The sequence below is a fragment of the Apaloderma vittatum genome, unplaced genomic scaffold (genome assembly GCF_000703405.1).
Source record: "Apaloderma vittatum isolate BGI_N311 unplaced genomic scaffold, ASM70340v1 scaffold5615, whole genome shotgun sequence".
Classification (NCBI taxonomy): domain Eukaryota; kingdom Metazoa; phylum Chordata; class Aves; order Trogoniformes; family Trogonidae; genus Apaloderma; species Apaloderma vittatum.
Window position 1 is genome coordinate 6,674 of NW_009715349.1, and position 12,682 is coordinate 19,355.

The window sequence follows — 12,682 nt, forward strand, 5'->3', positions numbered from 1 at the left end:
TTTCTACATGGGAAAATCCATCTATGTACAAATATAAACATTTTCCTTTACAAAATGTTTCCCATTTAAGGTTCTAACCTTATCTCAAAATTTAATACTTTCATACAAGGTTTTGGTTCATTATGATCACCAGAAAACTTTTTTCATTTTTTTTCTTTTTTATTTTATGTTAAAATTGGAGATAAAAACATATCCTCTTTACCCAGAACTTGTTCAGGAGACCATTTAAAGTCAACAGATGCTAGGAAAATCCTTTGTTATTCTTCAGTGGTGAAACAAATTCTGTGCAGTTTTTCATGCTTGTTTACATGTATAAATACTACATGTTCAATTTATGAACATATTTGATTTAAAGGTATGCTTAAAGTCCTTAGGATTTACGTGATTTTCCAAAATCATCATCAAGTCAGCATAGTCTTAAGTGGAAAGTCACATACCTCTTATGTTGTTATGCTTTTCCTATGTCTCATTCCTCTAACAATTGCACTAGGAGAAAAAAAATCCATGGAAGCCAGTAGAAGTACAGGTGTAATAAACAGATCCAAAGTTGAAAACAAGTTTTTTGTGCCCAAAGGACAACTGCACTACTGAAAATCATCAGACTGAACAGAAGAGACAGAAATTCATACTTACAAGTAGGACTTTTCTCGCTGTCTTTGTTGCACTGACCTTAGGGTTGAGGAGTGCTGTGATGTGCTTAACTGAAAAGCACTATGGGATTATAAGGAGTGGTTTAGAAACATATCTAAAAGAAAAGCATTTTCTAGAGCTAATTAAATGCTTTTTTTTTCCCTATTTCACCATCCCTCCTCAATTAAAAGGTGTGACTTCAGGGACTCTTTCTATTTAAAGGATGTGTACGTGGTATTACAGGAGAGGGAACAGAGATAATAAATCACACCACAGCTGTTGAAACAATATTATCCAACCCCTAAAGATATTTTTCCAAATCACTTCACACGTTCGTCACTCCACCAGTTTTGCATCTGTGTAATGAGTTACTTCTTACCTTTTCCCTCTGGTGTGGCTCCTTATCCTTATGAGCCACCTACACTGGAGTTACGATTCCAACCATGCTGTGAAGTCTCTGCAAAGGAAAACATGGCTCAGCTCCAGCAAAGAGAAGCCGTAAACCCTGTCGATATGTGGCTATGGAAAACCACAGCTTATATAGCGAAGCATATCTTGACCTAAGGAAAAGGTCTGAGTTTACCACTAGTTTAACTGTATCAAGGAAAATTAGCACAATTAAAAATGTTACTCAGTTTTAATGATTTGATGCGTCTTCCGTCAGAGGTCTAGAAGGTAAAAAGGGATATTTACGCCACCTTTCTTCTGAACAGTAAGTTAATAACTTCTTACAGAGCAACAGCAACAACTACGGCACATTTCTTGATCCATTCTGGTGCAGTTTCAGATCTGGTTTATGAAACATGAGCCGTAATTCTATCAAAGCTTATCTCTTCCTGGAGATGGTCTAGGATAACATATCCGTATTGACTTTACAACATCTATCAACGGCTGATGAGGAATGAATACCATTAAGCTGTCTGTCTGACCCGGCATAGGAAGAAGAATGGCCATTTACTATATATGATTCATTGTAAAAAAAAATAAAAAATAAAATTCAGAAATGCTTTCTGAAGGCTCCATGCTGCCTCATTATTTTCTTGTAGTCAATATTTAAGTAAAACCAATAGAGGATGCATATGCATAGTTTGAACTGCAGAAGTTTACGATTTTCAAACCTGCATTTATTCCCTTTTTACTGGTTGCAAAGTCACATAAGGTTGCAAATGCATCCTGAAAGACACATTGGTTTTGTGCCCCCCAAAAAATTACCTAGCCCTGAGACAAAAGTATTCCATCGATGTAACTGCAAACTATCCTTTCCAATGATTCAAAAAGGACTTCAAATCACTCTATAAGTAACAACTACTGGTACAACATCCATCTGAGCAAAGGAACTTCAAAGTCAGACTACTGAAAAGCAAATCGATCTACGTCTGCTGACAGAGTGTTAGCCTTTCAGTAAATCATACCAACGCTTGGCATAACCAAGAAGAGTGAGATTTTCTCAGAGGAGATCAGACACTGTTGGACCGAGAGATTGCTGTGTTGTCAGGAGATCTGTTCAAGGAAGTCTGCCTCTCCACATGGTGTTACCTGCTCATTCTCACCAAGACTGGAGATTTCTATTACCTTTGTGTGTCTCCTTTACCAAATCAACTTTTTGTGTGGCCACACCATAACTGAGTGTGGTAGGTTAACCCTGGCCTGCTGCTAGACCCTCACCCAGCTGCCATTTCACTCCCCCTCCTCAACAGGACAGGGGGTAGAAAACGAGATGGAAAAGCTTGTGAGTAAAGGACAGGGAGATCACTTACCAATTACCACCACAGGCAAAACATACTCTGCTTGGAAAAGATAAATTTAATTTATTACCAGTTAGAAAGAGTAGGATGTTGAGAAACAAAGACAGGACTAAAAAAACCTCACCTTCACCCCTGAGCTCCTTCCCAGGCTCAACCTCACTTCTTCACTCCTAACTCTTCTATCTCCTCCCCCCACCATCATCACAGAAGGATGGGGAATGAGTGTTGTGTTCAGTTTGTAACAGTTCCTCTCTGCCCCTTGTTTCTTCGGTTTGATGTTACTCTTTGGTAGTTTCAGACTTGCCACAAGATAGAGGCCTGAGGGAAAAAAGGATAAACTGGGTTGTTTCTTCAATAACTAAGTCCAGTGCCAGGCCTTGCCTTTAGCTGAAACTATGCAGTTGTGCTTCTGAAGACTTAATTTATAAATTTATGTTAATTTTTATAAATACCTTTAGTTGTCACAATGCAAGCAGCAGGTGAAAATACATATATACTAAAGCAACTATCAAGTAGTTTTGCATTTAAGGCAGAAAAAAAAATTAAATTCTCTCTCCAGGGACCCAATCATCCTGACAGTTCAAGTTGCAACACACACCTGATTAAATGATTGTGCCTCAAATTAAGCCTTCTAATTTGTGTATAAAACTGGGTCACAAAGCTTATTTCCTCCTCACTCTACTTCACAATTCCAATATGTGTTAGTGCACTGTACTACACAAAGCAAAAAAATATGCTGAAGGGCAGAGCTTTGTAGATGGCTCTTCAGCATCTCTATGTTGTGCGTCAAAAGTACAGCTTGCAGCCAACTGGAAATCTGAATCAAAACAAATTGTATTTTACAGAAGTGTTCTTTGAATCCGTTATTCTTGTGCTGCTCACTAATCCTAACTCTATCAATGCAGTAATTGTGCTGCCTCCATTTTTTTCCCCCCATGTGTGTCACCAGCATCACAAATAACTTGTGGGGTTTTTTCAGGTGTTTCTCCATCCTGTGACTTATGCTGGCGGTTTTCAGACCAGAATTTGTAAAATAACTTAATCGTTGTTGTTATTCATTTGCAAAATGTCCAGTAGTCACAGAAGATTTCTGTCTTCTTCTCCTTCAGGTGCAGGTAAAAAAAGAGGATTAGAAAAAAACCAAAATGATTTAAAGTAATCTGCACATATTTAGAAGAATTATCATTATACATAAACAAGGAAACAAAACATTTGTCACATATACTGATAAAGAGCCCCAGCCAAAGTCTCTTATCACTCAACCATCCAGACAAACAACTGATGGTTTTATCCCACCAACAGATGTTCCAGATGCTCAAATTAGTGGAATACCTACTTCCACCTCTGCCCAACAGCAGCAGACTGAAGCTCTTGAAAGTCACCATCTGACACCAGGAACAAAAGGTCAAACCATAGTCTAGACAGAGGCTGTAAATAGGAATGTTCAAAAGCCATCAGTCTGACGGAATGAAAGAGGTCAGTGGGATTTTTACAGCAGATTATGTGCAAAATAGGCATTTTATCAAACACACCTCCCTCCCATTAACTTAACAAACAGTAAACACAGGTCAGATTTTTGGCCCACACTTTCATCTGTATAATTTCATAGTTGTTTATGCAGCTTAGTTTATAAAAAAAATAGCATCATTTTCTCAGTAACCAGATTAAAAAAATAAAATAAAAAAACCCCAAAAGTGTGAGTCAAACACATTAAAGATATACATCTTGATGGAGACAGAATTGACTCAGCAGAAGTTACTAGAAGAGTGCCAGAGATTCATTTAATCCTAGGATTAAATTCAGTCTTCTGTCTGGAAACACCAATTTGAAAAGCTATGGTGAAACAGAGAATTAAGCTGTACAACTGTTGCACTTCCTTTTTTTTTTTTTCTTTCCAAACTCATCCCAATGCTGTTAGCATCATCCCAACATCAGGTAACACAGGCATTCCGAGTCAGATCTTTGGCACTGTTTATTTGACTTCCGCAGGGCCCAGATTTTACCCCACCTGCTTTATACTTTGCAAGTAGAAAAGCAATCTGAAGGTGATGAATGAAAAATGCAGCAGAACATTCAGGATTTATTCTCAACTAGTTTCCACTTGTTAAGCTCTGCTGTGGTGTCACAGAGCAGAGTGAACACCTTCTGCATTTTGCTACATAGCTCTGATATGCATGCAGCTCCTATGTACCCTGCCTGCTTTGATTACTCAAGCTTTTGGCAATTAACAGCAGGAGATTAACAATTGGCTCCAGGACAATTAACTCTGGAGGCAATTAGCCTCTTAGGGGCACCTCACTAGTTGCCAGTTTCAGAGAGGTGAAAGGTTCAGGGCTATTAATGAAATACATCAGGAAGAAATAACTGAGCTGTCAGTTAGTCTTGGGTCTTGTTCATAATTCTGCTTAAGAACAAATGTCGTAATTCTACATCCCATGTGAATCATAGAAGGCCAAGTAAAGTCACCTCAGAAGGACCGCTTTCCTTTGCCACAAAAAAGGGATTCATCAGATGCTCCCATTATGGTAATATCCATTTAAAATTTCTCCTGCTTTATACAAATTAGGCAGTAGTGAAATGAAATGACAAGGACATGGCTATGCCAATTTGAAGTCATACCATTCCTTTCTGGCTTCTAAAATACTGAGTAGACACATCTTTTGCCAGTCTCATGTCGTGTATAAAAATAGATATCTTTGCAGATGAGTGCTGTTTGCAATGATGTGGTCAGTTTATAATCAAATCAAAAAATATATGACCTGTTTCAGAAGCAGATGGTCTACTTGAGCCATTTAAACAGCAACAAAAAAAGTAAGATTGTGGAGTTTTTTACTATTTGTAGTACACCATGAGCTCAGTTCAGCAATCCTTAACTATTTGAAACCTTATTTATATTGTAAGAGTTGTGTGGGCATACATCCTTTGAGAATAAAGATCGCTTCCAGGTTTTTACTGTTCAAAGAGCAAGGAAATACACTCCAGCAAATCTTCATGTTGGAAAACCAGGTAATATACAAGTAACACAATGCTACCACAGAGTATACTAGGAGCTTCTGGGGAGTAAATCTGTGAAAGGAATTAGGTGCTTTTTCCCCCAGGGGGATCCTCATGCTCCCAGGGGAGAGATGCTCAAGACTGACAAGAAATAGAGTGCCGAGTCATCCCCAGAGGGTTCTCCGTCTTACATCTTGTCCCCTCCATTACTGCATTTGTCAGCTATGTCCACCTGGGAGCTCACTATTCAATAATAAAATTGGTATTAACAATCCCTGCAGGCAGGACTAGAGTTCAGGACACCTCTCAGCTCTAGGCACCAGGGTTGGAAGTCTCAGCCCTTCATCAGTTTGTCTATGAGGACAGACAGCGGGAGGCAGGGTCATAAACCTTATTAAAGTTAAGATAAACAGCACCTACTGCTCTCTGCTTCTCTACCATGTCAGACAGAAGGCTGCCAGATTGGTTAAGTACATTTTCCCCATCACAAATCAATGCTGGCTACTCCAAATCCCCTTTTTATCCTTCATTTGTTCGCAGATAGTTTCCAGGATGAGCTGCTCCATGGCTGTCCCGGGTACTGAGGTAAGGCTGATCAGTCTGTAGTTCCCTGGATGCTCTTTCTTGCCCCACTTGCGGATAGAAACATTTGCTTTCTCCCAGTCTTCAGGAACCTTTGCTGCTCAGTATGACCATTCATAGAATCATAGAATGGCCTAGGCTGGAAGGGACCTTAGAGATCATCTAGTCCAACCTCCCTGTCATGGGCAGGGACGCCACCTCTCGATTAGACCAGGCAACACATGGGGACCGAGCAGGCATTCAAAGGTGATTGAGACCAGCTTTGGACAGCCAGCAGCCAGCTCCCTCATGTATGACCCCCACCATGTATGCCCCCCATCATGTCCCATGGACTAATGCATGTGCAGTTTGTGTACATGTTCCCTAACTTGATCCTCTTCCACTCAGGGTAAGTCTTTGTTGCTCCAAACTCTGCCTCAAGGCAACATACATACCTCAACCTTTTCCATGTCCTTTGTCCCGTTCAGCAGCAGGCCCACATTTTGCCTACTCTTCCTTTTGCTACAGATGTACTAGTAGAATCTTTTCCTGTTGCTCTTCACAGCCCTCACTGGATTCAAGTCCAGGTGGGCTTTGGCATACTCAGATATTCTACATTCCTCCTGGGTCACCTGTCCCTGCCCACACTTCTTGCACGCTTCCTTTTTGTATTTGTATTTGTATTTTATCCATGACACCTTTGCTTGACTCTTCATGCGTTGTACAGATGTGGGCACCAGCAGTAAGAGAGGGGTCCAGGAACAGTCTGAGCTCCCTTTGCTGAGTTCAAAGAACATCTCCCACATCTGCACTTCCACATATATATATATATAGATATATATATATATTTTCAGACTCCTCTCTGCAGCATCCTGAGGAACAAAGTGGGGGAGGAAGGTGACCCTGAACTGAATGAAGAACAAGATAATACAGTCTCTCAGAGATTCCATAGAGCAGGACCAAATGGACTGAAGAAGCTGAAACACCTTTTAAAGAGCAGTAGCAATTCTTTCTTTCCTGCTGGCTGCAACACAAGGGGTAGCAGGACAATCCGCCTGGAGGATCTACCCTGTGCAGGAAGAAAAAGGAGTGGAAAATAAACAGTCTGAACACACATTGCAGACAAGGATGCACAGTTAATGCTGCACCCGTTTGTCCTATGTTTGAATCTGTTTCCTGGAGTTCTCTGCCTGCTATTTTGCTTTCTCTCTCCCATTCTGAAAATGTCTCTTAACTTGTATAATCTTGCTTCAGTAGATGTCTTCCTGTTAGCAAATTAAAACTGGTGCTCTAGAGGCCAACAAAAAGCAGTCTCTTAGCACAGGTGGGCTTTTTAAAAGGTGCTGAGTATTTTATTTGAGAATTGGAGAGGGAGAAACAGTCACATAAAAATTAGATTACACCTATCTGACACCAGTCATCATTTTATTGCACATAAAACCTGAAAAGCAAAATACTTATGCTCGCCTACATTTTCAAGTCAGTTATCTTGCAAAATATTGTATTTAGCGTAAAATATATTCTCAACCAAAATATTGACCTATCAGTTACCCTAGACAGAAGGCAAATAAGTGTCAGTTTAATGGTGTCTGGCATTTCAGTTTTAAAACCTTTCAGTTACAAAGAGAAGAAAGTGAATTCAGAATCCCCATGTGCATGCTGGGCTGGATCTTCTCCAGGCTACAAGCAGGGGGTGTGGGTACCTGAGTCTGGTACCTGATCCACACAGAGGGTAAGAAATGAAACCACACTGCCTGTGTCTTTAGATGAAACTGGTTTGCCTGCACCACAGAGGGAATGTAGCAGCTCTTCATAGTTTGATTTCTCATCCATGGTATTGCTTGTGAAGTGGAGCACAGTATAAGGTGGTGTCTCACACAGGTGCAACATGGATGGGGAAAGGGTCTTGTTAAATGCTGCCAAGGTTTTCATCTGCATAAAAAAGGCAGCCATTACCACTGTTTAATCTCTGCCAGAATTCATCCCCCAGGGAATGTGTTTGGGAGGCCTCCTCTGTTTATGACGGGTAATTCACTGATTAATATACCAACGACTCAAAATCCTCAATGACCAGGACTAAACAGCCTTTCACTATACAGTCCAGAAGGTCAGAATTTCAAGGCGAGACACAGAACTGGAAGGCAGCACAGCAGCATAGAAAATGGCAAGTATTCCCTGGAAAAGTACACAGACTCATAACCTGGCAGTGTCTGGAAGGAAGATCCACACAGACCTGAGAGGAACTCAAAGCAAAGTCCAAAGAAAACCTGTATTTCTACAGAAACAGATTCAAGTACCCATTATCTGATAGGAGGCATAATATACCACATTAATTCCAACTGATCAAGCTGGCAGCTCTTGTAGAAAATCATCTAGAAGAGGAGGATGGTCATGTCCTCTTCCGGCATGCAGAGCTCCAAGGGAAGGGTGTCACAAAACAACAACAGCTCTGCTTCAATGTGTGCTGGTATTCCAGCACATGTGATACGCAGTTTCAAAACAGGAGCAAAAAAGTAGTGACTGGGAAACAGAAAAAAACTGTTATCATTTTAATAGTTTTGAAGCTTTTCAATCCAACCAAAAGTAAGAACCTTTCTCCAGAGCAGTCAGAGTGTGTGAACAGGATGCCTCTAGTAATAAGAAAATGTAGGTGCACATTTTTATGCCCAGAAATCAGTATAATGCCTGACTGCCTCACAATAGAAGTCATATCAGAAGATTAAGGGGATGAGGCAAAGGAAAAGCCTTTGAATTTGGCCCTAGTCAGAATAGGATTAGGACTTTAAGGCTACATATGCAGCTAAAAAGCACAATACTGATGCATACAGCACTGGTAAAACAAATAGAAGAGCTCTGAAGAGCTCCTGCTGCCAGCAGAGACGAGCTTCTGTCTTGTGACAAGCGTATTAACCTTTGAAGCTCTTATCCAGGTGTCTCATCAGTTCTGTGATACTTTTCTCTCTAACCATCAGAGTGCACATCATGCTCGTGCTATTCCATTTGCCAGCCAGGTCAGAGGGTGCAGCTGCTCTGAGCTCATTTATGGTTTGATTTCACACACCCCCCTCCATTTTTTCAGTCTTAAGAAAGCTCAGCTCCTGTAAAGAGCCCAGATCTTTTTCAAAAGCGCTTAAGCTCCCAGAGTCTCTTCATGTTCTCAATGGGAGATGAACACTTTAGAAAATGCCAAATCTCCATTTAGAGTGTGCAGCTCTGTTGGAAATGCAATCCTTAGCATATTGGATAGTATTACATACCCACATGCTACCTCTGTTGTAATTCATTTTGCAGCTAAAAAGAAGTCCCATAATACACGACCGCATTCTTGATGAGTGGTTTGAACCTGGACAAAATCACATGGCCTTTTATCAGCTAAAAGAATGCAAACCAGCTACCTCTCAAGAGTGCAATTGTATTAGCGCCTGCTTAATCTTCATATTTAGATAAGAAATCTTAGGTATTTAGTGGTTGTTGGTACAATAAAAACTGCACAATATCTTGATTACATTTATCCCCCATGTCACTCCTCTGGGGTAGTGTTATCACCACCATCTTGCAGATAAGGAGTTGAGACAAGGAGATGGATTAAGTTAAAAGTTACTGGAGAGATGTAGGAAACCTGCATTAAAACTGAAATCTAAAACAGGGTTCTGCTCAGCACTTGCCAACAAGTATGGACTTTTTACATAGAGGAACTACAAAATGCTGAAATGATGAATTTATATTCCAGAATTAAAAAAAGAAAAAGAACACATTGACCTCATTTAATTATTTTAAGGAATATACTGATAACTAGTGCCAAGAATGACTACTGCATTCTAGAGAGTCCTAATACCAGATATAAATACAGAAACCAGCAGGCAGATGGTGAACTGCAATATGGATCTCCAAGAAACCAGCAACAACCTTTAGTTTAATACTACAAGGTTGCTATATTTCTTTATGCAGCATAGCAGTAGGAAAATTCATTAGACAAATGGTTTTGTAGAGTTGCTAAGGGTTTGGTTGTTGTTGTCATTTGTTGTTAATGCCTTGTAGGCACTAGTCCTATGAACCCTTACACCCCAACAAGCGAAGGTGCTCACAAGTGTTTCTCACAGAGATTGTTTTTTCATCTAAAATACTTGCAGAATTTAATTCTTCAAGACTAGAAACTATCATTTGTGAGTTGGGTAGTAGCAGTAATGCATTTTCCTTTGTGTGAATGAAGCAAGCTGATATTAGGAGGACATTAATAAAGCCTGCTGTCTTCTTCAGAAAGTCTTTCAGGCCTAACTTCTATGATCAGGTGACCTGCCTAGTGGATGAAGGGAAAGCGGTGGATGTTGTCTACCTGGACTTCAGTAAGGCATTTGACACCGTTTCCCACAGCACTTGAGGCTGTGGTGTAGTGGTTAGGTATGCTGGGATGAAGGTTGGACTAGATGATCTTCAGAGGTCCCTTCCAACCCCTAACATTCTGTGATTCTGTGATTCTGTGTAGTGTGCAGCCCCTTTCAAAACTTTCTACAGCTACTTTTGCCATTTCCTTATCCATCCCCACAGAACTAGAACCTACCATATCCTAAGGGTATAGTTGTTATCATTGCTGCAGAGCTTCGTGATCTACCAGGGATGCTGTCCTGGAGTCTTTGTAACTGAGGCCTGATCCTGGAAATGCTTTTGCACACATGAAATCACTCAGAAGCATTTACCCATTCCACTCTCATTAGTCTGTTTCAACAAGCATTTCCTTCCTTCTCCTTCATGCACTGGGAAGATGCCGCACACAGTCGTGAGGGTGGCTGTGGTCCTTCAGCACTGCAGTTTGCTCACAGCAGATTACTTGTATACAAAAAAAAAAATCTCACCTGGGTCACCTCTTTAAAGGAAATTTCTCCAGTCTGGGTTTGTAATGTTTGTGTAGAACATTTATTGCATTGCTATTCACCAGCATGAAATCCATGCTCCATATGAGTTCATCAGCTATAGCACAGCAACTTCCTAGACATCCTGCTATGCCCAAGGTCCAATCCTTAAATCCAATTTTCTCCACGTTAAGGCTGGCTGTCACAGCTTCCATTTGAGACTAATTCAGTAGCTCAATTTTAGAATCTGTTACTCCCAGCAATTTTAGCTAGCAAAGGCAATTTTTCAAACTGCGAGTTGGTGCAATTCTTTGTTTTTCCATTCGTGAGCAAATTACGTTCAATACACACTAAAAAAATCTCCAATTCTGGACTAGCACTATTCTTCACACAGTGAGATGTTACCATCATGCCCTTGAGTTACTGCCTTTTCTTTCCTTCAGCAGTATCATTAGTAGGTTAGTGGTGCTAGTACTGTCAGCAGCAGGCTTTTATTCTGCTTCTACCTCTACTACTAAGATGGTACGTAAGGCCAGTGCTTCACCTCCTGTGCCTCAGCTGCTTTACCTCAAAAGAACAAATAGCATGGGTATTGTCATACATGCCCACTGATGCTTCAGGGAAGAGTGAAGACTTCTGGACTAACCAGAAGCAGGAGAGCAAGCCAGAATACAGCATTTTAATGTTTCCATCCCCATAAACTTGTTTGTGTTAACCTTAGCTATTTCTCCTACAGTAGTGCCTGTCTCCTTGCACTGTATCAGTATTACCCACAGTCAGTCACAACTTAAAAGCTCTTTATGGTCTATCTCATCTACTCTCCAAGTAATACCTAACAGAACAAGTTTCCTGGCTGTTTTCTGCACTTTTGCAAACAATGTTCACCAGTGGCAATCACCCATGATATCATTACAGATCTGTAATCAGTGAGAAATCCCACCACAATATCTTGTACTGGATCTACCTTGAATGAAGACAGCTCCTTTCCCAGCACATTTATAATCTACAGATAACCACCCACCACCACCCCAGTCCCCATCCAAATCTTGGAAGTCACCTCAAAACTGCTAGCTGGGTTTTGAGAGCCATCACCCTGGTGGTGCACTGTGACAGCAGGTGGTGGACAATCATCAGGTCTGTCAGGTCCTAGAATATTAGAGGTTCAAGTCATAGAATCGTTCAGGTTGGAAAAGACCTCCAAGATCATCAAGTCCAACCATCAGCCCAACACCACCATAACTACTACACCATGTCCCGAAGTCCCACATCTACATGTTTTTTGAACATCTCCAGCAATATTGACTCCACCACTTTCCTGGGCAGCCTCTTCCAATGCTTCCCCACTCTTTCAGTAAAGAAATTTTTACTAATATTCAATCTAAACTTTCCCTGCCACAACTTGAGGCCATTTTCTCTCATCCTGTCACTTGCTACTTGGGAGAAGAGACCAACCCCTACCTCACTGCAACCTCCTTTCAGGTGGTTGTAGAGAATGATAAGGTCTCCCCTCAGCCTCTTTTTCTCCAGGCTAAACAATCTCAGTTCCCTCAGTTCCCACTCCTCCTAAGACTTGCGCTCAAATCCCTTCACCAGCTTTATTGCCCTTCTCTGGACTTGCTCCAGCATTTCAGTGTATTTCTGGTAGTGAGGGGCCCAAAACTGAGCACAGGATTAATTTCAGTGTATTTCTTGTAGTGAGGGGCCCAAAACTGAGCACAGGATTTGAGGTGTAGCCTCACCAGCACTGAGTACAGGGTAACAACCACTTCCCTACTCCCACTGACCACCCTATTCCTAATACAGGCCAGGATGCTATTGGCCCTCTTGGCCACCTGGGCACACTGCTGGCTCACATTCAGCCACTTATCAAACAGCACCCCCAGGTTCTTTTGACAGGCAGCTTTC